At 32.2% G+C, this 23,678-nt stretch overlaps 1 long non-coding RNA gene across 1 annotated transcript; it reads left to right on the top strand.

Moving 5' to 3' along the window:
* Nucleotides 1–8,264: 8,264 nt before the first annotated feature.
* LOC131841398 (uncharacterized) lies at nucleotides 8,265–8,720 on the top strand. Its single transcript, XR_009357449.1, has 2 exons — nucleotides 8,265–8,364; nucleotides 8,448–8,720. It is a non-coding gene; the product is annotated as an uncharacterized LOC131841398 (long non-coding RNA).
* Nucleotides 8,721–23,678: the final 14,958 nt, after the last annotated feature.

Genomic DNA, 23,678 nt, shown 5'->3' with positions numbered 1-23,678 from the left:
TAAGTAGACGCTAGAATAAAATGTGTTTTATGGATTAATTTGGTTCGTTAATAATTTTCAGTGGTTCTCTATAATTCAAAATATTATTTAACCCTAAAAATATGTGATGCCTACACATAAAACCGATCTGATATCTACTTACGCCAGCAATTCAATCTTTTTATGAAAGAATTCCAAATGAGGCGTGACCTTTGCAGAAATTTGGTCTTTTTATTATATCGGGGGAGTAAACTGGATTCTATTATGACAAGCCGCTTATCGACGGCTTAGTTACTGTTTAACAGGACACATCTACCCTTTTATATATTTATAATGCCGTAATATGATTCAGTAAGAAAAGTCTACGGCGTAAATATTGAAGGGGCTTTTACGAAACGCAGTTTATACTCCCACTGCATGTCATAATAGTAATTAGTTTTAAAATTTTACAATTAAATTTAATATATGAATTTAATAATTAGTATATAAAAGTTATTTATATTATCATTGACATTTAAATCTACTTATTGATTACATAGTATATATATATATATGTATAGCTCTTGCTCTAGCAAGAGCTCCACCGACAAGAGCGTAGCTCTTAAATTATGATTGAATGAATATAAATAATTAAAATAAAATATTGACAATTAATGAAATATTAATGTTTTTATAATAAGAAGTTATGGTGAATGAGTAATATTTAGAATTTATAATGACTTGATTGATTTATAATGAGGATTACAGAATTAATATTTGAACGCTGGAAACAGCAGAATATGATAAAACATATATATATTATATAATTACCACCATTGTACATACCATATTCTGACAAATAAATATATTATTATTATTATTATAAAACAAAGTCGCTGGCGCTGTTTGTCCCTATGTATGCTTAAATCTTTAAAACTACACAACGGATTTTGAAGCGGTTATTTTTAATAGATAGAGTGATTCAAAAGGAAGGTTTATATGTGTTGTATATGTATACCCGTGAGAAGTCGGGTCGAATAGCTAGTTTGTATATATAAAAATGAAATGACGTTTGTTAGTCTCGCTAAAACTCAAGGACGCTTGGACCGATTTGGCTAATTTTTATTTTGATATTATAGTAGTACTCCAAGGAAGGTTTTACTGGTGAGAAAATATAAAAAAAGTGCGCGGAAAAAGGTAAAAACAACGATTTTATTTCCCCATACAAACTGTTCGTACCTGTCAAACGCTATAGATTTTATTGCGAAACTAAACTACAAAAAGCCTTCGATATATTATTTAATACTAAGGTGGAATGTAGAGCCATAAGTTGAAACAGAAAATCATTCATTCAAATAAACTTAATTTATGCACTTTTGAATAGTCATAACAATTTTTTTTAATCTATCGCTCTTTCGGAGATCTGTCTCATCACAAGAAGAACGAGCAAGAAACTTGTATGTAGCTCTTTTAAATAATCCTTGTAAGTTCACATTTTGCAAGTCGAAACGTGTGAATACAAACTACCAACCAGCACAAATTTATTAGGGTCAAATATAAAAACACAATAAGATTAAATCAGTCGTACTGATAGGGCAAGTAAGTTGTATATTAGACTCCAGGTTCTCCTCACATTGCAATAGTAAAACGTATAGTTTTAGGTATAACATGGAATGTACAGAGTGTACATTATTCCTAATATTTCTGACTATATTTTTTTTTTCGGACTATTCTAATGCTGTTGCCTATAGCTAGCCTTCACTGGACGATAGGGGGCGAGGGCAAATGGCACTCCAAATATACGGAAGGACTTATGGAGCGGCTGAAGGCCAACTTCCACCTGACGGATACGACTTTAGTCTGACTGCACCGCTAGGATTCGAACCTCGACGTAATGTCAAACCCCGTTTGAATTGGACGGGGGATCGATCAGAGGGGGAGACTATATTTGTTTAGATAGGTTTATTTCTATCATTTCTATGTATACATATTCATATGTGCGCGTATAAGAATGTGTGAAAGAGAGAGAGAGACAAAAACAATTTGGCAAATAAATAAGAAAAAAAAACAATTGAACTGTGTTATTCTATGATATCATAGTGTATTAAGTCATCTGAGCACTTAAATTTCTGAGGCAGGACCTCAGAAATAGAATAGCTACGTTTACATTCAGCCGCTTCCCCTGCCGGAAATATTGCCGGGCGACAACTGAGCGAGAGGGCTGAATGTAAAAACACGCTGCCACTCGCGCTGCCAGTCCTTTGACTCGCGCACGAAAAACCGACGATCGAGGGAGCGCCGGGCAGCGCGAGTGGCAGCGCCGATGGCATGGGAAGTATCATGTTTATACTCTCGCGCTGCTCACTTCCCTGCTCACTCGGGCTGAGTGTAAATTAGGCTTTACAGTATATACTGCTATCGGTTGAAACATTGAAATGGAGGAAATCTGTTCGGCTTTAGGAAAGCTATCATAAATTCGTAAAAATATCGCTGAATTTAGAACATTTCTTATTAAATTCATCTTAAAAACAAGTGTAATTGATAACTTCCTTCTTTATAAAAAACTCACTAGGCCACGGCGACCTATAACGCTCGGTTTATATCATCTTACCGTGTTATAAAGCCTCAATATCTGTACCAAATAACAAACTTATCTTTGAAGGGTTTCCTACCTTCAAATTCCAGGAAGTGGGGCTAAATATTTCTTTACTTACTGCAGACTTACCGAAATCTACTTAGAGTTATTTGCGTGGGTACTTCCTTCTTACCTATTTCAGTCAAATAGCTGTTTTTCAACCAAACGCAGTAGTAAGCCGTAAAAATTAAGTGTAAGCACAGATAATATAATATTACATAGTGTAAGTAAGTGAGGCAGTGCAGTAATAACCTGCGTTTCAAGGAAAAATTAAGTGTAAGTAAGTGAAAACCTAATACTGTTAAATTATATATTCATTTTTTATTCAGCCCTGTTTTAGTAAAGTCCGTATTTGTTTCGTAAGTAAGTGAAAATATGACTTTTAAATTTTTTTTTTAGAAAAAAAAAACAATATACAGTTCGAGACTATCTAACTGATATATAAATAGATAATATAATTGAATTACTGACTGACTATATATGTTGGATCAGCTGAACAGGAGGTTATTCCGAACATTTTAATACTTATAGAATTGCCCCGCCATACTATCTCTGATCACCGCGACTGTTGACTGGTAGAGAATGCCATCAGGCATTAACTCTACCATGTATACAATTTTGTGGGCAAAAGAATAAATAAATAAACAAACATACATTCATCTTCAATAAAAATTCTCTATTCATTAATAATTATATATGACTAGCTTTTGCCCGCGGCTTCGCTCGCGTTAAGAGGTATTATTTTTAATTTTAAATTAGTTTATGCGGCTTTACTTTAGTTTCCTTTCTTAGCGGATGTCTACGTTATAGTAGCTTTATGCATGCAAAATCTCAGCCCGATCGGTTTAAAATTGGCAAAGTTTCATACAAACTTTCATCCCCTATTTAATCCCCTTAGGAGTGGAATTTATCAAAATCCTTTCTTGGGGGATTCCTACGTTATAGTAGCTTTATGCATGCCAAATTTCAGCCCGATCCGTCCAGTGGTTTGGGCTGTGCGTTGATAGATCACTATGTCAGTCACCTTTGAGTTATATATATTTAGACATAATATAACGAAAATTTACTTAATTTACAACCTACCAAAATCTGCACACGTCTCATAAACTAACATACGAATCTCAACAAGAAATTGTAAACCCCTCAGGGTAACCACACGTGTCACATGATAACGTGAAGTCCGTAGTGCTATTCACTTATAAACGTATCACGTTTACCATTTGCAGGCACTTTTGCCATTCAAATTAAATAAAAAAGATCCAATATTAGTTTTTGACATGTCGATCAATCACAATCGCCCCACTTACTGGTTATGTAAACTTTTAGTGACATCAGCTGGCTATTGAAATAAATTAGCTAATATATTTTTTGTCGCATGAAAATAGCCTATGTGTTAATCAAAATTCGTTCAGTAGTATTTGCGTGAAAGAGTAACAAACATCCATACTTTCTTTCGCATTTATAATATTAGTAAGACAGTATATCGTTTATAAGATATATACTATGGCAAATACTCCCCGGTATATCGAATGAGTGAGAATTATAATAATGTCAGACACATATTTGATATTTTCGGTGCATCAGTCAGTAATATTAAACGGACATTAAATTGTAATTTTCTTGAAATACAAGAAAGCTTTATAAAATAATTCTCTATTAATGCAAATTATTATTGTATAGTGTCATTTTGTGTGTGTAAAAATTAAGTTATGCATGCTGTGTCTACATCTAGAAGGATGTGTTACTTAAATAGTTTGTTTTATGTGTATTAAGTTATGTACTATATAAGACATCTAGTTTTGTAGACCTTAAAAAAAAAAAAAGATTAAGATGTATTATAAATGTAAATAAATTTACTTTATTCACTTTTAGACTTAGTGCGGCGTGGCAAGAAGTCCCGGACGGCGAATGCCCAGTCGGCCCCCGCCACTCAGCAGACCACCGCTGAGTTGGCTGCCGCTTCACAACAGAGCGCGGCAACAAAGAAGGCAGCGGCAGAACGTCGCAGGAGAAAGAGGCGGCTCAAGGCCCCAAGTTCGTCGGCGATCGCCATTACGATCCAGCCGTTTAAAAAATATAATATTTATTTCTTAATTCATAACTTTAGCAAGGTGTCATAGATATAACTAGTTTTGTTTATATAAACAATGCATTATGACATTTATTTACTCTGGATGATGTATCATAGAAACAATGAAAGAATATTAGTAATTCGGTAATAGTGTAACAACATAAACATTAGCATGTTCATTTAACATCAAGTAAGATCAAACACGTACAAATTATGTAATAAAAAGTTGCAGTGGTTCCAATTTTTTTTTCTATTTATATATTTTTGGAATTTTGATTCCCTACTCTATCCGTCACACTCGTGAACGAGTGCTGTGTAGGGACTGGCTTGCTCTTACCACTACGACTGATTTAATCTTATTTAGTTACTTAGACAATTGATTGTGTATTTTATATTTTGACTTTAATAAATTAGCGTTAGTTTGTATTTTCTATTCACACATTTGAACTTAAAAATGTAAAGTTACAACAATTATTTAAAAGAGCAACACACATGTTTCTTACTCGTTCTTTTTGTGACGAGACAGATTTCCGAATGAGCGGTAGATTAAAAAAAAGGATGACTATTCAAAAGTGCTTCAATGTAAGTTTATTTGAATAAATTATTTTCGATTCTATTCGGTGTTACACTACTGACTGCTACCTGCCATGATGTATTAAATATGATATATAATGATATACAAGTATATAGTTTTTTTGAGAGACAATTATCAGGATATTGCCTAAAATTTAGTGTTTTTAATAATAATAATAATAATAGTCTCAGGACAATTCACACAGCACCATCTAGACCCAAGTTAAGCTAGCTAAACTTGTGTTATGGGTACTAGATAACTGATACATATACATAGATATTTTTTTTTGTAAATACGGGAATTGCTAGTAATGTATACTCATAACCCCATTACTAGCAATGTACCATATCAGGTTGACCTCCACGCGGTGCCCCCTGGAAACCATCGTAATAAATTCTTGGTGAATTTGTCATGATGGGCTAACTGACCTGACCTCATGTTCATCTTATCAGCCTCCACTGGTGCCGCGCCAGCGTAAACCGTTAGCGCAGGCGGGAACACAATTCCATTATCATCCATAACATATTATACATAGAAAACACCCAGACCGATACAAACAATGATACTCATGAATACAAATATATGAGGAATCGAACCCGCGACTAGACCGCTGCACCACCGAGGTCGTCAACAGTTTAGTTGAAAAGATAAGAGACAATTGCCTGTCAATGTACTTATTAAAACAAACCAACCCGTTTTATTGCATCTCGTACAGTGTAACTCGGGAATATATATTTGTAGTCATTAGTCACTGGTGTGTTCCGTACAAGTGAAATGTCGTCTCGGCTTGTCAAATGTCGTTGTTAACTTTGCAAGTGCTCACGTTTAACGAGGTTAAGCAACGTTACCCTTATCGTGACATAACTAAATTGTTGTATCACGGGTGAGCGCGGAGTTCCAGCATCCCTACATCTTCCACGTACCCTGGTAACCTTGAGAATGATTATTTAATTTTCCCAAATGAGGGTTTGTGTAATATTTCTTTCAACGTTTCCTTGAATGGAATATATTTAAATAAAAATTATCTAGAATAGAATAGAATAGAAAATCATTTATTCAAATAAACTTAATTTAAGCATTTTTTAATAGACATAACAATTTATTATCTACCGCTCGTTCGGAAAGCTGTCTCATCACAAGAAGAACTAGCATGAAACTTGTGTGTTGCTCTTTTAAATAATCCTTGTAAGTTTACATTTACAAGTCGAAACGTGTGAATACAAACTACCAACCAACACTAATTTTTTGGGCCAAATATAAATATACAATAAGATTAAATCAGTCGTAGTGATAGGAGCAGACCAGTCCCTACAAGTAGCACTCGTTCACGAGTATGACGGATGAGCCAGCCATCACTGCGCTCGACCATATTTAAGGGAGCCCAATGACCCGGCCCACCACGCCGCCACATGTCTGGATCTCTTTAAAAAACATTAATTAGTGAGTTTATAAAGAATTTTGTGATATTTTTATATAATATTATTAATATGCCTGGACATTTCACACATCTAGTACCAAGCTATAAAAAGTTTGTCTTATAGGTACTAGACAACTGATGTAATGACTTAGATACATTTTTTATGTAAATATATAAATAGAAAACATCCAAGCCGATACAAACAATCATACTCATGAAAACAATTATTTGTAGTTTCTACCGTGCGAGGAATCGAACCCATGACCATCGGAAGAATACCGCTAGACCATCGAGGCCGTCCAATATGAGAGACAGAGAGATAAAAATACAGGTAGGATATTTTTAAGATGAAATTAAAGAAAGTAAAGTCGTGAAGGACTGCACCGATTTCAGAAAAAATCAACCTTGGAAATCAATGAAAGAAACATTCCAGACCAAAGTTTTTGCAGCACCCGTTCACGAGTATGACGGATGAGCCAGCCATCATTGCGTTATATGTATATATATGTTATATGTTATAATATTTTAATATATTCAACGTTCTAAATATATGTTATATGTTATAACATTAATCTAAATATAGTTATTAGTGACTATGTTAACAGTGTCTCAGAATATTTCACCTTATTGTTAATGAGCGGCGTGATTATACAAGCTTTCATCAAAAGCTTCAACCGAAAGCTTACACATCTGCCACTCCATTAGGATAATGCGTGACTGGAATAAAAATGAAGAGAACCAATCCAATTGCTTCATTTGGAGGAATCCCACGCGAATTTTATTATAACCAACAATTACCTAACCATAATATAGCTATTTTATGACTAACTGACTAGGCAAACGTTTTGCTTAGTCAGTTAGTCATGATTAAGAATAGAACAGAAAATCATTTATTCAAATAAACTTAATTTAAGTACTTTTGAATAGTCATAACATTTTTTTTATCTACCGCTCGTTCGGAAAGCTGTCTCGTCACAAGAAGAACGAGCAAGAAACTTGTGTGTAGCTCTTTTAAATAATCCTTGTAAGTTTACATTTACAAGTCGAAACGTGTGAATACAAACTACCAACCAGCACAATTTTTTGGGTCAAATATAAATATACAATAAGATTAAATCAGTCGTAGTGATAAGAGCAGATCAGTCCCTACAAGCAGCACTCGTTCACGAGTATGACGGATGAGCCAGCCATCACTGCGCTCGACCATATTTTAGGGAGCCCAATGAATTATGTCATAATTAATTCATATCCTAACACAAACTTTGCTTAGCTTAGATGTGTGAATTATTAGGGTTATTTTATTATTACGATTATTATTATATGAAGAACTTACAAAATTACATTACTCTCTACCACTCTCCATTCGATCAGCTTAACACAAACATCGTTTAAAAATAGACTAAGATCTTATTATCTCTCTTCATAGTACATGGTTTTTCTCATTTCTTCCAATATGTAGTATATATGTATGTATATAAAGAAATTCTTTATAATAATATAATTAAATATTTCAACAATTCAAATTTTGGCGCGTTCCGCGCTGTTGATTGCAAGGAGTGTCAAAGGGAGCTGTCAATAGAAATAACATAAAAATGGATCGTGAAAAAACAAGTGTGCGTGAATAAGGTTATATAAAATATATTATAAAAAGACAGTAATAGTTAAATAATAATTGTAATAAACTTTAAATGTCGTTTCTTTGTTTACAGGTGAGTTATATGTGTGATTCATTATTACAGTGTTAAATAATTGTAGTGGTTTAAAATTAAATAAAACATTTCTTTGTTTACAGAGAAACAAATTTTAGTTTATTTTATAAAGAAACCCTGAAAATATCATTATAAAACGACATTTGTTGTTACAAAAAACAAAATGAACCGGCTACAATTTGAATTTACAGTGATAGCATCAAGTGATGGCAAATCTAATGTACTAGCCATAACCTCTCTAACTACAGAAGACGGAAAATGTTTTGCGATACCAGACGAGTTGAAACCAATAAATAACCATAAAGAAATTACAAAGACGAGTACTTATATAAAGATTAAAAATAGCCTAAAGAAAAGACATCAGACTAGGAAAATATGGATAACATTAAATGAAGAACAAAAACAAACCTATGTTGACGAAGACGGAAATATCCAATTTTTAGATCAATATTTAGAAGAAATTTCTATAGAACAACCAACAGGAAAAGATAACAATCTGCAACAAATTCTGGATAGATTAGTGGAATCCACAGAAAAAAAGAACATCACAATTTAAAAAATATATCCGAGAAATTTATTATAGAAAAATTCACAAGCAGGAACTCAAATGCAACTCAATGGATGGAGACTTTTGAGAAGGAATGTGTGAGGTTTAATATAATAAAAGATGAAACAAAAATAGAAATATTAAGATTATTTTTAGAAAAAACTTGTTTAGACTGGTATAGTTCTATGGTCACAAAACTGACAGTAAATTCATATTGGACAGAGTGGAAAGAAAAATTTTTGGAAACATTTAAGAATAGAGGATGGGATACGGTAACATATGCATTTGCATTCAGATATAAAGAAGGATTATTAATTGATTATGCGATGAAAAAGGAACGCCTTATATTAGACATTAACAAATCTATAGACTCCAGAACATTGATAGATCTTATTGCAACAGGTCTCCCAGGTTTTATCCTAAACAAAATAAACAGAGAAGAAATCAAAGACAGCACTGATTTATTCAATGAAATTAGAAAATATGAAAGTATGATATACAGAAAAAATACTATGGTAATAAAAAATAGTAAATTAAATTTTAAAATGAAAACCATGGAAAGAAAGTCATGTAAAACATGTGAAGAATTAAATAAAGGAATTAGATATCATCCAGAGGAAGCGTGTTGGTTCAATATAAAAAAAAATGAACAAGAGAAAATACTTAGAACAAAAAATGTAAATAGTAACTCTATTATAGAAGTAGACTTAAATACTGAGCAAAAAAACTAGTAAGTACACCATTAATCAAGATCAATATTGTATTAGAAGATAGATTAGAAGTATGTGGCATTTATGATTCAGGCTCACAAATCTCTTTAATAAATTCAAGACTAATCAAAGTAAAAGAAAATAAACACAACATGAATACAGCATACATGAGAACGGTTAATGGTGTAAAGAAAACAGAGGGTTTGATAACAATTAAGATAAAGATTTTTGAAATAGAAGAAGAGGTGGATGTATACATAGTTGAAAATGAAGAATTTGATGATTTCATAATCGGGTTAGATATGATACAGAAATTTAGATTGACCCAAAATGAAAACCTAAAAATAGAACAAATGAAAAGAAAAGATATAAATGAAAAACAGAATAAAATTGATAAAATCTCTAAAGATAAAGAAAGTCAAGACAAGATGAAAGAAACATATTCAATAAATTTTAACGAACACATAGAAGTAGAAGACTTTAAAATTAAAATAAATCATTTAGACAACAAAAAGAAAATAGAAATAGAGAAAATAATTAAAGAATACAAAACAGTCTTTGCAAAAGATAAATATGATGTTGGTATGGTTAAAGATTATGAAGCTCACATAGATTTACTAGTAGATAGATACTGTAGTAAAAGGCCATATCGATGCACAATTGATGATAAAATAGAAATAGAAAAACAGATATCAATGTTACTAAAGAATAAGTTAATAGAAGAATCATACAGTCCCTTTGCAGCTCCGGTGACACTAGCATTTAAAAAAGATGAAAATAAAAGATCAAGATTATGTATAGATTTTAGAGAACTAAACAAAATTATTATGCCACAAGCCCAACCATTTCCATTGATAGATGATTTGATAATAAAGACTAGAAATTGCAAATACTTTACTACATTAGACATAAATTCAGCATTCTGGTCAATACCATTACGGATTGAAGATAGAAGTAAGACAGGATTTGTAACACAAGATGGACACTTCCAGTGGACCTGTCTACCATTTGGATTAAAAACATCACCAGCTATTTTCCAAAGAATTCTTAGCAATATACTACGAAAACACAATCTGACAAGCTATGCTGTTAATTACATTGATGATATTTTAATATACTCATCAACTTTTCAAGAACATATAAGGCATATAAGATATGTATTAGATGCAATAATAGAAGAAGGTTTTAGATTGAAATTTAAGAAATGTACATTTGCTTCAAATTCAGTGAAATATCTGGGCCACATAATTCAAAATAATTCTGTAAGACCGCTAAAGGATAATTTAACGTCAATAAGAGATTTTCCAACACCTAAAACCCAGAAAAATATTAGACAATTCCTAGGGAAAATAAATTTTTATCATGAATATATACCGAGAAGCGCAATAATTTTAGATCCATTACATAAATTATTAAGAAAAAACGAGAAGTTTGTTTGGTCAGAAACATGTGAAAATTCATTTAAACAGATAAAAGAGTATTTATGCTGTCAACCAGTATTAGAAATATATGACAAGAGTTTACCAATAAAAATATATACAGATGCATCTTTAGAAGGTATTGGGGCAATACTGAAACAAACACAACCAGATGGTAAAGATAAGCCAGTGGCATATTTCTCAAAAAAGCTAAATGAAGTTCAAAAAAGAAAAAAGGCAATATACCTAGAGTGTTTAGCGATAAAAGAAGCTGTGAAATACTGGCAACACTGGCTTATTGGAAAAAAGTTTATTATTTACTCAGACCACAAACCTCTTGAAAATATGAATATAAAGGCTAGAACAGATGAAGAATTAGGGGACCTAACATACTATTTATCTCAATATGATTTTGTAATAAAATATATACCTGGTAAAGAAAATTTAGAAGCAGACGCCTTAAGCAGAAACCCTGTATTAGAATCAGAATCTAACAAAGAAGAGATTTTAAAAATAGTGAATTTAATCAAAATAGAAGAAATAATGACAGATCAAGATAAAAATGAAATAATAAAAATAAATAAACAGAATTTTATACAGAAAAATCAAATATATTACAAAAAAATTAAAAAACAGTATAAAATTATTCTCTCTGAAGAATTTAGCAAGAAACTTATAAAACAAATACATGAAGATTTATGCCATCTTGGAATCAGGCAGTTACAAAGGAAAGTAAGCCCAATATATACAGCGAAACATTTAACAAGAAACATAATAAATATTTGTAAAAACTGTGAAACCTGTATAAAAAACAAATCAAGAGGACAAGGAAAATTTGGATATATGTCACATCTGGGACCAGCAACGAAACCATTTGAAATCATGTCTATAGATACAATTGGTGGTTTTGGGGGATCCAGATCTACAAAAAAATATCTACATCTTTTGGTAGATCATTTTACAAGATTTGCATTTATTGTAACATCAAAAACACAGAGTGCATGTGACTTTATAAAATTAGTGAAGTATGTACTGGAAACAGATGAAATTGGAATGATTCTAACAGATCAATATCCTGGAATTAACTCTAGAGAATTTAAACAGTACCTTGAGGAAAATAATATTAAATTAGTATTTACTGCGGTAAATACACCATTTTCGAATGGACTGAATGAAAGATTAAATCAAACCATAGTGAATAAAATAAGGTGTAGAATAAATGAAAAAAAGAATAAAAAAACTTGGACTACAGTAGCTAGAGAATGTATAGATAAATATAATGAGACAGAACATTCAGTTACAGGATTTGCTCCGAAATATTTACTAGATGGCACAAATGTTACCATCCTACCAAATGAACTGAAGGTTCTAAAAAAGAAGATCAGTGGATTGAAGACAAAAAACTAGCATTAGAGAACACCAAAAGATCACATGATTACAATAAGAAAATATTTGATAAAAACCGAAAGCCATGTGAATTTAATATAGGAGACAGAGTATATGTAGAAAACGGAAACAAATTAAACAGAAAGAAATTAGATGAATTGAAAATTGGTCCTTTTGAAATAGTGGAAAAAATTTCAAACTCAATTTACAGAATTAACACTGGAAACAAGAAAGCTGAATCTACTTTATTTCATATAACAAAATTACAACCTATTCAAACAGATAGTGAAGCACATGATGAAGACAATACATTATAAAAAATTCTATGAGAAATTTTCACCCCTGGTGGGGAGATATAAAGAAATTCTTTATAATAATATAATTAAATATTTCAACAATTCAAATTTTGGCGCGTTCCGCGCTGTTGATTGCAAGGAGTGTCAAAGGGAGCTGTCAATAGAAATAACATAAAAATGGATCGTGAAAAAACAAGTGTGCGTGAATAAGGTTATATAAAATATATTATAAAAAGACAGTAATAGTTAAATAATAATTGTAATAAACTTTAAATGTCGTTTCTTTGTTTACAGGTGAGTTATATGTGTGATTCATTATTACAGTGTTAAATAATTGTAGTGGTTTAAAATTAAATAAAACATTTCTTTGTTTACAGAGAAACAAATTTTAGTTTATTTTATAAAGAAACCCTGAAAATATCATTATATGTATTATGTATTATTATGTATTACTCACTAAACGATTACTTGAATGACGAGTGTGCATGGCAATAGTTGTTCATGCACTGAATTTTCATTTAATGTTAGACATAGACACCTATATAAATATACATTGTAAATAAACTGGCTTTAAAAAAAAAAGTAATTCAATTGAGTTTCTTGCCAGTTCTTCTCAATTGGATCTATATACAGAACTGGATGGTAGGGAAAAAAAATAAAATTAGAATGTAAAAATTTGACGGTCATAAGCGGCTAAAATGTCCTACATGAATAAATGATTTTTGAATTTGAATTTGAATTTGTATATATGTAGGTTTATATATTTATCCTCTATATTATCTTATGTGTGCCACCTACCCTATTCTATGTACATAAGTCCTCTCTTCTAGGTTGTCAAGAGATTGCTTTTAGCGATAAGGCCGCTTTTTGTAATTATTTTACTATTAACTGTATTTTCTTATTATTTCATCCGAGTGCATAATAAAGAGTTTTATTATTATTATTAAAATTAATAATAATAATCTCAGGACAATTAGCACAGCGCCATCTAGACCCAAATTAAGTTTGCTAAAGCTTGTGTTATGGGTACTAGATAACTAATACAAATACATAGTTTATTTTTTTCGTAAATACATACATAATGTACATAGAAAACACCCAGACCGATACAAACAATCATACTCTTGAATACAAATGTTTGTGCCGTGCGAGGAATCAAACCCGCGACCAGCGGACGTAAAGCGGTGTGCTAGACCGCTAGACCACCGAGGTCGTCTATTAATGATAAACTCACATTTATCAGAGTCAGAGTTGTTCGGAGATATTATTACTATATCTCATGGCATTAATATAGTCTTCCCAAGTTCTTTGCCTTTAATTAAATTAAATTAAAAAAAAAAACTATTAATTCTGTAATCATAACAGATGGCTTCATTAAATCCTTTCCATCTACTACGCTATATACATTTAATTTCTCGGTCCATTAACTTTTTATTGCTCAAGTTCTGTTCAAGGTCAAGTTCAGCGGTGTTGTGGTTCCGATGTGGGTACTTAAAGGTCTAGATTGATCTTGGGTTTATCCTGGCCTATAGATATTACGGTCATAAAGTTTCCTCAACGTATGGAGCAGTCCTCTATCGGAAGTAGTTAAGTTAGGCTGTAACAATTAAATCTCAACAGTAATGCGTAGTTCTCTGGGCAGAGCTTGAAAATCTGTGCTTTGCTTGTATGCTGCAAATGATAAACTGAGGTGCTGCCTTTTTACGTATAGGCTATGTACACACATTACGTGTACAATATAAGAAAGGTTTCAGGATGTTGATGGGGCTACCGCGTTTCTGTAGTGCATCTGACATGCTCGCTCTTGCACGAACAGATGACTTTTATGCCATGATCCGAAAAAAAAAGCATCTTTATTCATCAGAATGCGCTGTAGCTCAACAGCATTCTGAAAACATTGATGAAATAATTTGACCTACCAATTACATTACATTTTGTTAGTATACTTGTTAGGGAAAGATGTAACAATTTGTAACCACTGTTAGTGTAGTGCTACTAAATATATTATAATCAAGTTAAGGTTTTACTAACATTAGATTTAAAATATGTAAATTACTAACAAATGGACCATTGATGCCATAATAAACACACTTAGAATAGAATAGAATAGAATAGAAAATCATTTATTCAAATAAACTTACATTGAAGCACTTTTGAATAGTCATAACATTTTTTTTTTAATCTACCGCTCATTCGGAATGCTGTCTCATCACAAGAAGAACAAGCAAGAAACTTGTGTGTTGCTCTTTTAAATAATTTATTCTTACTTACAATTTAAGTTTAAATGTGTGAATACAAACCACCGATTAGCACTAATTCAATGAAATAATAAAATAGAAAAAAAAAACATTCAATATACAACAACTGGTTAAACAATTAATAAGAGAAAATAAGTCATAGTGATTATGACTTATTTTCTCTTTACTTATTATTATTATTATTACGTTACTCACATTGTTTTTTTTTTTTGTACCTGTATTGTATTGTATTTTATTGATTGATCAATATAATTGTGTATCTACTTTTTTTTATCGTTTATATGCCAGTGCCTTAATGTGTGTCTAACGTAAATAAAAAAATTATCTATCTATCTAATATAGTGTCATTGATAGATATCAAAAACATTGTTTACATCCATCACCATCTATAGTTAACTCGGAATTTTGTTACAGCATCGAAACATCACGAAAATATTTGTAATGACAATCCCAACAAAATCTTTGATAAATATGACATTACCCTGCACTTGGAGTGCATAACACAAGTCATATCGCATTATTTCCTTTACGACCCTCTATTAAGCGCGGAATATTGACGTCCATCATAACACTGTTATCAGTTTTCAAACACACTTCACCTTGAACGAGACGCGGCCAGTTACGATAGACTGATGGCCCGACGGATGAAGCAAGATAAATTATAGGAAGATCCTTGAGATGAAATATGTAGACCCTTTGGATTGCATTACGATCGGGGTTACAGTTACAATTATAGACAATACTTAAACTGGAGAGGAAATAAAGGTCCTGAAATATTAGAAAAAGTATCTTTTATATATCGCTGATTTAATGCGAAAGTGCCGCATGACGGAAAGGTATATTTTACAGGAGAGGTCACCAAAATTTTCACTGTTATATTTTTACTTTTTTTACGAATCTATAAGTGGTATATCTATATGTTAGTTCTTGAATCATGGGTCACGTTGCAGCCTATCACAATGTTTATTCGATATTAAAATGTTCTGTATACAAAAATATATAATAAAATTCTTTACAAAAATACAATATATTAATTATAAAAGTATGTGGCCAGTACGTCAGAGACAGATGTCTTTTTTTAATAAAAAATTTTCCAAGTGGTTTTGCTTTTCGAAATTAAAAAAAAAACTATTGTTTGGGATCCTACTCCTCGGAGATGAATCAAACTTGAGCGGACTGTATAAACTGGTTTATTAACTTATAGCAGAAAGATACTGTAAACATGCGCTTACGCCGATGGTGCAGTGGCAAGTGAAAGTTAATCGGTTCGGGGCGCCGTTCCCCAGTCGTGCCCCTGTCTCTCAACGTCACTTCGCCCCGCTAGCAGTGTTCGGGCGAACACTATTAATTGCGTAATCATAATGTTCTGTATACAAAAATATATAATAAAATTCTTTAGAAAAATACAATATATGTATTACAAAAGTATGTGGCCAGTACGTCAGCAACAGGTGTCCTTTTTTAATATAAAAATTATAATGATTTAGATACCTTTTTTGGAAAAAAAAAATCAGTTCTTTTTTCGTTGTGATTAAATGCCAAAGTGTGGCCCTTTGGCATTTAATCAGCGATATGTAATCAGAATAACAAACAAACCGACGGATCATCCGGTGGTATGTGGTAACTGTCGCCTATATAATAATAATAGTAATAACACTGCATAATTTACACAAACCCATGTGAAAACAATACATAAAAATACATACCTTTTTGTTTATTAATACATAAATGCTATACATTTTTTTAATGGAATAGAATAGAATAGAATAGAAATTCATTTATTCAAATAAACTTACATTGAAGCACTTTTGAATAGTCATAACATTTTTTTAATCTACCGCTCATTTGGAAAGCTGTCTCATCACAAGAAGAACGAGCGAGAAACTTGCGTGTTGCTCTTTTAAATAATTTTATTCTTACTTTACATTTTTAAGTTTAAGTGTGTGAATACAAACTACCAATTAGCACTAATTCAATTAAATACTCGAATAGAAAAAATATTAAGTTTAGAACCAACTGGTTAAACAATTAATAAGAGGAAATCAGTTATAGTGATTAGAGCACCAGTCCCTACAAGCAGCACCCGTTCACGAGTATGACGGAGCCAGCCATCACTGCACAGCCGTGAATGGTGAACTCGCTTTCGATAACGGTACATGCAAGCGGGACACTAGTGGAGGATGGTACGATGAGTATGAGGTCAAGTCAGTTAGCCCAACGTGACAAATTCACTAGGAATTTAACATGATGGTTTCCAGGGGGTACTGCGTGGAGGTCAACCTGATATGATACATTGTTAGCAATGGGGTTATTAATCCATATTACTGATATTACTAACAGTTCCCTTTTCGTCGATGCTATACATAATCGCTCAAGTAATATTGTGAATATCCATTTCAGATCAAAATAAATAATAATATCTCAGGACAATTTACACAGCGCCATCTAGTCCCAAGCTAAGCAGAGCTTATGTTATGGGTACTATACAACTGATATAAATACATGTAACATTTTTTTTTGTAAATAAATACATAGAAAACACCCTGACCGATACAAACAATCGTACTCATGAATACAAATGTTTGTACCGTGCGAGGAGTCGAACCCACGACCATAGGATAGTAAAGCGGTGTGCTAAACCACTAGACCACCGAGGTTGTCAAATCTAATCATTTTTTTATATTCGTTAGCATGAAACCTGTTATTTTTGTAAGTAGTTCAAATTTACTAGGTCGAGTTTATGCTATAATTTAAAAAGGTTGTCTGTATATATTTGTATATATTACTTTGATCTAATTTGCAGGGGATATAAAAATACTTGTAAGTTTGACATAACAAGGGCAGCAGAGGGTCGAGGGTCTAAAGCCTCTTGAACTTGACCGTTGTCTGTAAACATTCGAAATTATAACAACATCTGAATGATAACCTATATCCTAAGAATATAATGTAAAAAATATTTTACATTATTATTTTATTGTTAAGTAATGGGTTAACAAAGTTTTTTAATTCTGTTAATTTAGACTTTAATGCTAAGGTAACGTTATCATTTATTTATTTAAATCGACAAGAATATACAATTATTGACTATACATTTAAATACAAATTCAGAATGAAAATAAATTTCCGATTAGCCAGTACAATACATTTATTATATATATATAAACCTTCCTCTAGAATCACTTTATCAATACGTTGCGCAGTTATAAAGAAAGCATACATACTGACGGACAGATAGCGACTCTTTTATACTAGACTAGCTACTTGCCCCGGCTTCGCACGGGTATACATGTATTACATAAAACAAATCTTCCTCTAGAATCACTTTATCTATTAAAAAAAAAACCGCTTAAAATTTGTTACCTCTAGAATCACTTTATCTATTAAAAATATATAAACGGAATCTTAAAAATAAACCTCTTAAAATCCATTGGGTAGTTTTAAAGATTTAAGCATACATAGGGATGGATAGCGACAGCGACTTTATTTTATACTATGTAATGATGAACATGTAAATTGTTCGATATATAATGACAAATGTATGTACTAAGTTGCTTGGGCAAGCAAGTATCAGTAATATACAGCATTTTAATTTGTAGTGAAAGCAAACGAGAATTTTATTCATTTATTTTATTTTATTTCTTTTTAAACTTAGGGCCTTTTGTACCATCTAAGTGCATGCCAGTTCCATTGTACCCTAAAAATAATCACTCCATTACCTCACCAATGAACAAATTGCCTCAGCCGCACCGGCCGAAGTATCGGCTAAAACAGTTTGTATGTCACCATCATCTAATATATTTATTTCATGGTGTGACATTATTCCATGTCGTAGACTTAGGTGGCAAACAAGCATACGGCCCATCTGATGCTGACGGTTACCGTAGCCTATGGACGCCTGAAACACCAGGGGTGTCACAAACGCTTTGCCGACCCTTAAGAAACCATAATATACCCTTCTTGAAAAACCCCATGCTGTAGTCTCTCGAGAAAACCTCGGCAGGTAGTTCATTCCACAATCTAAGTGTACGCGGGAGGAAGCTCCTCTGAAACCGCACTGTCCGAGATCACTTAGCTTCCAGCGTGTGGGCAGCATCCTCTATTGTACCACATACTTTACTTTATTAATATATCAACTAATGATCAAATTGTCAGGTAGGTAACATTGTTTTTGATATCTATAACATATATAAAATTATGATTAGCCACATCTACATCACCTGAAATAAAGAAATACCACCTAAATATGACATCACCTGAAGCGACTTTTTTCCTTTAAATATAGATTATTGTTATAGAAAGCAGTACATTATTATCACTAAGTAGTTTCTGTGAATTTGTCCCTTCGTGAAATGAAACCGAATAGCCTACACCGCCCATTCCGAAATAGCTCTCTTGAGGTGTAATAAAACAGACCCATCCACAATCACTAGACGTAGCATCTATTTTAGTCACCATTAAAAGGAAAATTCTCGCATTTTTCTGTTGTTTCAAGCAGTTTTTAGTATAATCAATTAAGTTAAGTTTTGTGTGGTCAGCTTACTAATTAACTAATTGTAAGGAAAAGAGTTTTTATTAGTGAAAATGTAGTTTTGAAGACAAATATTGACAGCTCCGGTGGTTTAGCGGTTTAGATGACTTTCGATGGTCGCGGGTTCGATTCCTCGCACGGCACAAATACTATATTCATGAGTATAATTGTTTATATTGTTCTGGGTGTTTTCTATGTACGATTGTATGTGTTTACGAAAAAATAATATATAGGTATATGTATCAGCTGTCTAGTACTCGTAACACAAGCTTTAGCTAGCTTAACTTGGGTCTAGATAGCGTTGTGTATTGTCCCTTTATTTATTGTTAGATACCTACACAAATATATATTATAAATAAACTGACTTTAAAAAAAAAGTTATTCAATTGAGTTTCTTGCCAGTTCTTCTCTTCTGGCAAGAGAACAACTGGCAAGAAATCTGTGTACTTAACGGAACGGTAGGGAAAAAAATAATATTATAATGTAAAAAGTCGACGTTCATAAGCGGCTAAAATGTTCTACGTGAATAAATGATTTTTGAATTTAGAATTTGTAAAAGCTTGTGTTATGGGTACTAGACAACTGATACAAATACATAGTTATTTTTTTTTATTAATACATACATATTATACATAGAAAACACCCAGACTGACATAAGCAATCATACTCATGAATACAAATGTTTGTGCCGTGCAAGGAATCGAACCCACGACCATCGGTCTAAATATAATAATACTGTAATATTACCTAAGTTTAGGAGGTCATCAAACTTAGACAAGCAAAATTATACACATATTCGGATTTGTTCTTGATACACGTTAATATTCATAATACTCGTAGTTCAATTCGTAAAATTAAACGGCGTAATAGTAAACATGATATGTATACGTAATAAGATAAGTATAGTCAGCTACTTTTAACTTTGACGACATCTGATGGTCACGGGTTCGATTCCTCGCACGGCACAAATATTTGTATTCATAAATATAATTGTTTGTATCGGTATGGGTGTTTTCTATGTATAATATGTATGTATTTACGAAAAAAAATCGATGTATTTATATCAGTTGTGTAGTACCCATAACACAAGCTTTAGCTAACTTAACTTGGGACTAGATGGCGCTGTGTGAATTGTCCTGAGATTATTATTATACTACATATATGTAACGCCAACTAGTACTTAGGGAAAGAAGGACAAGTTTAATTTTGATAGCATTTTACAAAATTAAATGAAAATCCTGTACATGAACAACTATTGCCATGCACGCTCGTCATTCAAGTAATCGATTTAACTAACTATGGTTAGTTCATGTACAGGATTTTCATTTAATATTAGATATTGACACCTATATAAATAAACATTGTAAATAAAGTGGCTTTAAAAAAAATCATTCAACTGAGTTTCTTGCCAGTTCTCCTGAATTGAATCTATATACCGAACTGGACGGTAGGGAAAAAATTATAATATAAAAAAAAAATACGATAATAAGCGGCTAAAATATCCTACATGAATATATCATTTTTTAATTTAGAATTTGAATTATAATATAGGTCATTAGTAGCTTTAAATAAATAAATAAATAAAATAAAAATCGATAACGGGAAGTTTTTATGGAGCCGACTGTACACTAACGTTAATAACCTTACGCTCAAGTAAATTATATAAGGACTGTACATGCATGATGTTTATGAAATGGAAAATTTTGCGAAATAAAGGATTTAAAGGCTCAGTCGAAATATGATAATATAGTTCTTATGTTAATTTAAATAAGGATTATGAAATCTACACATATAAATAAAATTGGAGTGTCTGTTTGTAATATTGAAATAACCGTTTTTTACTACATGCATATGAATATACATACGGTACATACACCAAAATATAATACATTAATTACAATTTTTGCCTGTCTGTTTGTTCCGGCTAATCTCTGAAATGGCTGGACTGATTTTGAAGGGACTTTTTTTGGTAGGTAGCTGATTGTAATAAGGTGTAACTTAGGCTATTTTTGTTTTAGAAAAAATCTTTCTTTTATGGATAATAAAGTTAAATTCCACATGGACGAAGGAACAGATAGTCCATTATATAAATAATACGTGTGTAGGATTTTAAAGATATAATCATTACTCTCTTATTTAAGAAATATTCGGCCTCGGTAGTGTAGTGGTTTAGCAGCTTTACTTCCGATGGTCGCGGGTTCGATTCCTCGCACGGTACAAACATATGTATTCATGATATACATTTACAAGTCGAAACTTGTGAATACAAACTACCAACAAGCACTAATTTTTTGGGTCAAATATAAATATTCAATAAGATTAATTCAGTCGTAGTGATAAGAGCAGACCAGTCCCTACAAGCAGCACACGTTCACGAGTATGACGGATGAGCCAGCCATCACTGCGCTCGACCATATTTTAGGGAGCCCAATGACCCGGCCCACCACGCCGCCACATGTCTGGACATTTTAGTGAGCATGACTACACGACCACGTCACACCTACAAAAATTACTATATGGTAGTTACAGTATTCGCACTTTACATGAGGATGCATGCGGCAATCAATACAAAAGCCGCTACGCTATCATACATATATCAAGAAAGCAGTATGAAAATTAAATTATAACGTTGTCCGCAACTAAACTTATTCTTGCTATATATTACTATCATCTATAAATTCATCTATATTATAATAGGCTTTTAATAATAGTAATATGATATATTACTATTATTATTTCTGTCTATTCATTCCATCTTGCGCCATCTACCACCTTCTGTCTTTTCTCCTATACCCAAAGGTTGTCTGGAGGAATTCGCTTTAGCGATAAGACCGCCTTTTGTACCTACCCTACTTTTCTGTGTATTATGAATATAGTTTTTTTTATATTGTTTTTGAGGTGCAATAAAGAGTTATAAATAAATAAATAATTTAGACTGAACATTAAGTTTTATAGATATTAATCTGGTGGGAGATGTAAAATTTCTTATATTACCTACTAAACCAATAAAACGTTTGACGATGCCAGAGTTTCTTATCTCAAGGACGGTGATTAACATATAGTTCATATAATTTATTACATCAAGACGTTAGAGATCCGAACAGTTTCCTGTAACAAGGTCAAACAGATTACATGTCCTTGAATATGATTAATAATACAGTTACTCCCTGATGAGTGCTTACCAGCACCAGGACTGTTAAGTATTTATTATCTTATCTATACATATAAATAAAATTGTAGTGTCTGTTTGTAATATTGAAATAACCGTTTTTTACTACATGCATATGAATATAAATACGGTACATACACCAAATAACATATTTTTAAAATTTTTGTCTACCTGTCTTTCTGTTTGTTCCGGCTAATCTCTGAATTGGCTGGACCGATTTTGACGGGACTTTTATAGGCAGGTAGCTGACATAATAAGGAGTAACTTAGGGTGCTATTATTTTAGAAAAAATCTCTAATTATTTTTTTGTTAAATTCCACGCGGACGAGGTCGCGAGTACAGCTAGTATGAAAATAGATATAGCAAAGTTAGCAGCTATGTTTCTACGTCGCTGCTAACTTTGCTATATCTATCTTTATTAGACACACGAGCCTAGGTTTCTACCTAGGCTCGTGTGTCTAATAAAGATAATGGTATATTTTGACAGTCTCCTTATCGATGCTTGTAGGTTTGATTCCGCGCACAGTACAAACATTTGTATTCATGACTATGATCATTTGTATCGGTTTAAGTGTTTTCTATGTATATTATGTATGTATTTACAAGCTGTCTAGTACCCGTACCATAACAAGAATAGAATAGAATAGAAAATCATTTATTCAAATAAACTTAATTTAAGCACTTTTGAATAGTCATAACAATTTTTTTTTATCTACCGCTTATTTGAAAAGCTGTCTCATCACAAGAAGAACGTTCAAGAAATGTATGTGTTGCTCTTATAAATTATCCTTGTAAGTTCACATTTTACAATTCGAAACGTGTGAATACAAACTACCAACCAGTACTAATTTATCAGAGTCCAATATAAATACACAATAAGATGAAATCAGTCGTAGTGATAAGAGCAGACCAGTCCCTACAAGCAGCTCGTTCACGAGTATGACGGATGAGCCAGCCATCACTGCGCTCGACCATATTTTAGGGAGCCCAATGACCCGTTTA

This window comes from Achroia grisella, unplaced genomic scaffold (genome assembly GCF_030625045.1).
Source record: "Achroia grisella isolate CSIRO2021 unplaced genomic scaffold, CSIRO_AGI_Agris_v1 utg1668, whole genome shotgun sequence".
Taxonomy (NCBI): domain Eukaryota; kingdom Metazoa; phylum Arthropoda; class Insecta; order Lepidoptera; family Pyralidae; genus Achroia; species Achroia grisella.
The sequence above is the reverse complement of the archived record's forward strand: the minus strand, read 5'-3'. Positions and strand labels throughout refer to the sequence as shown.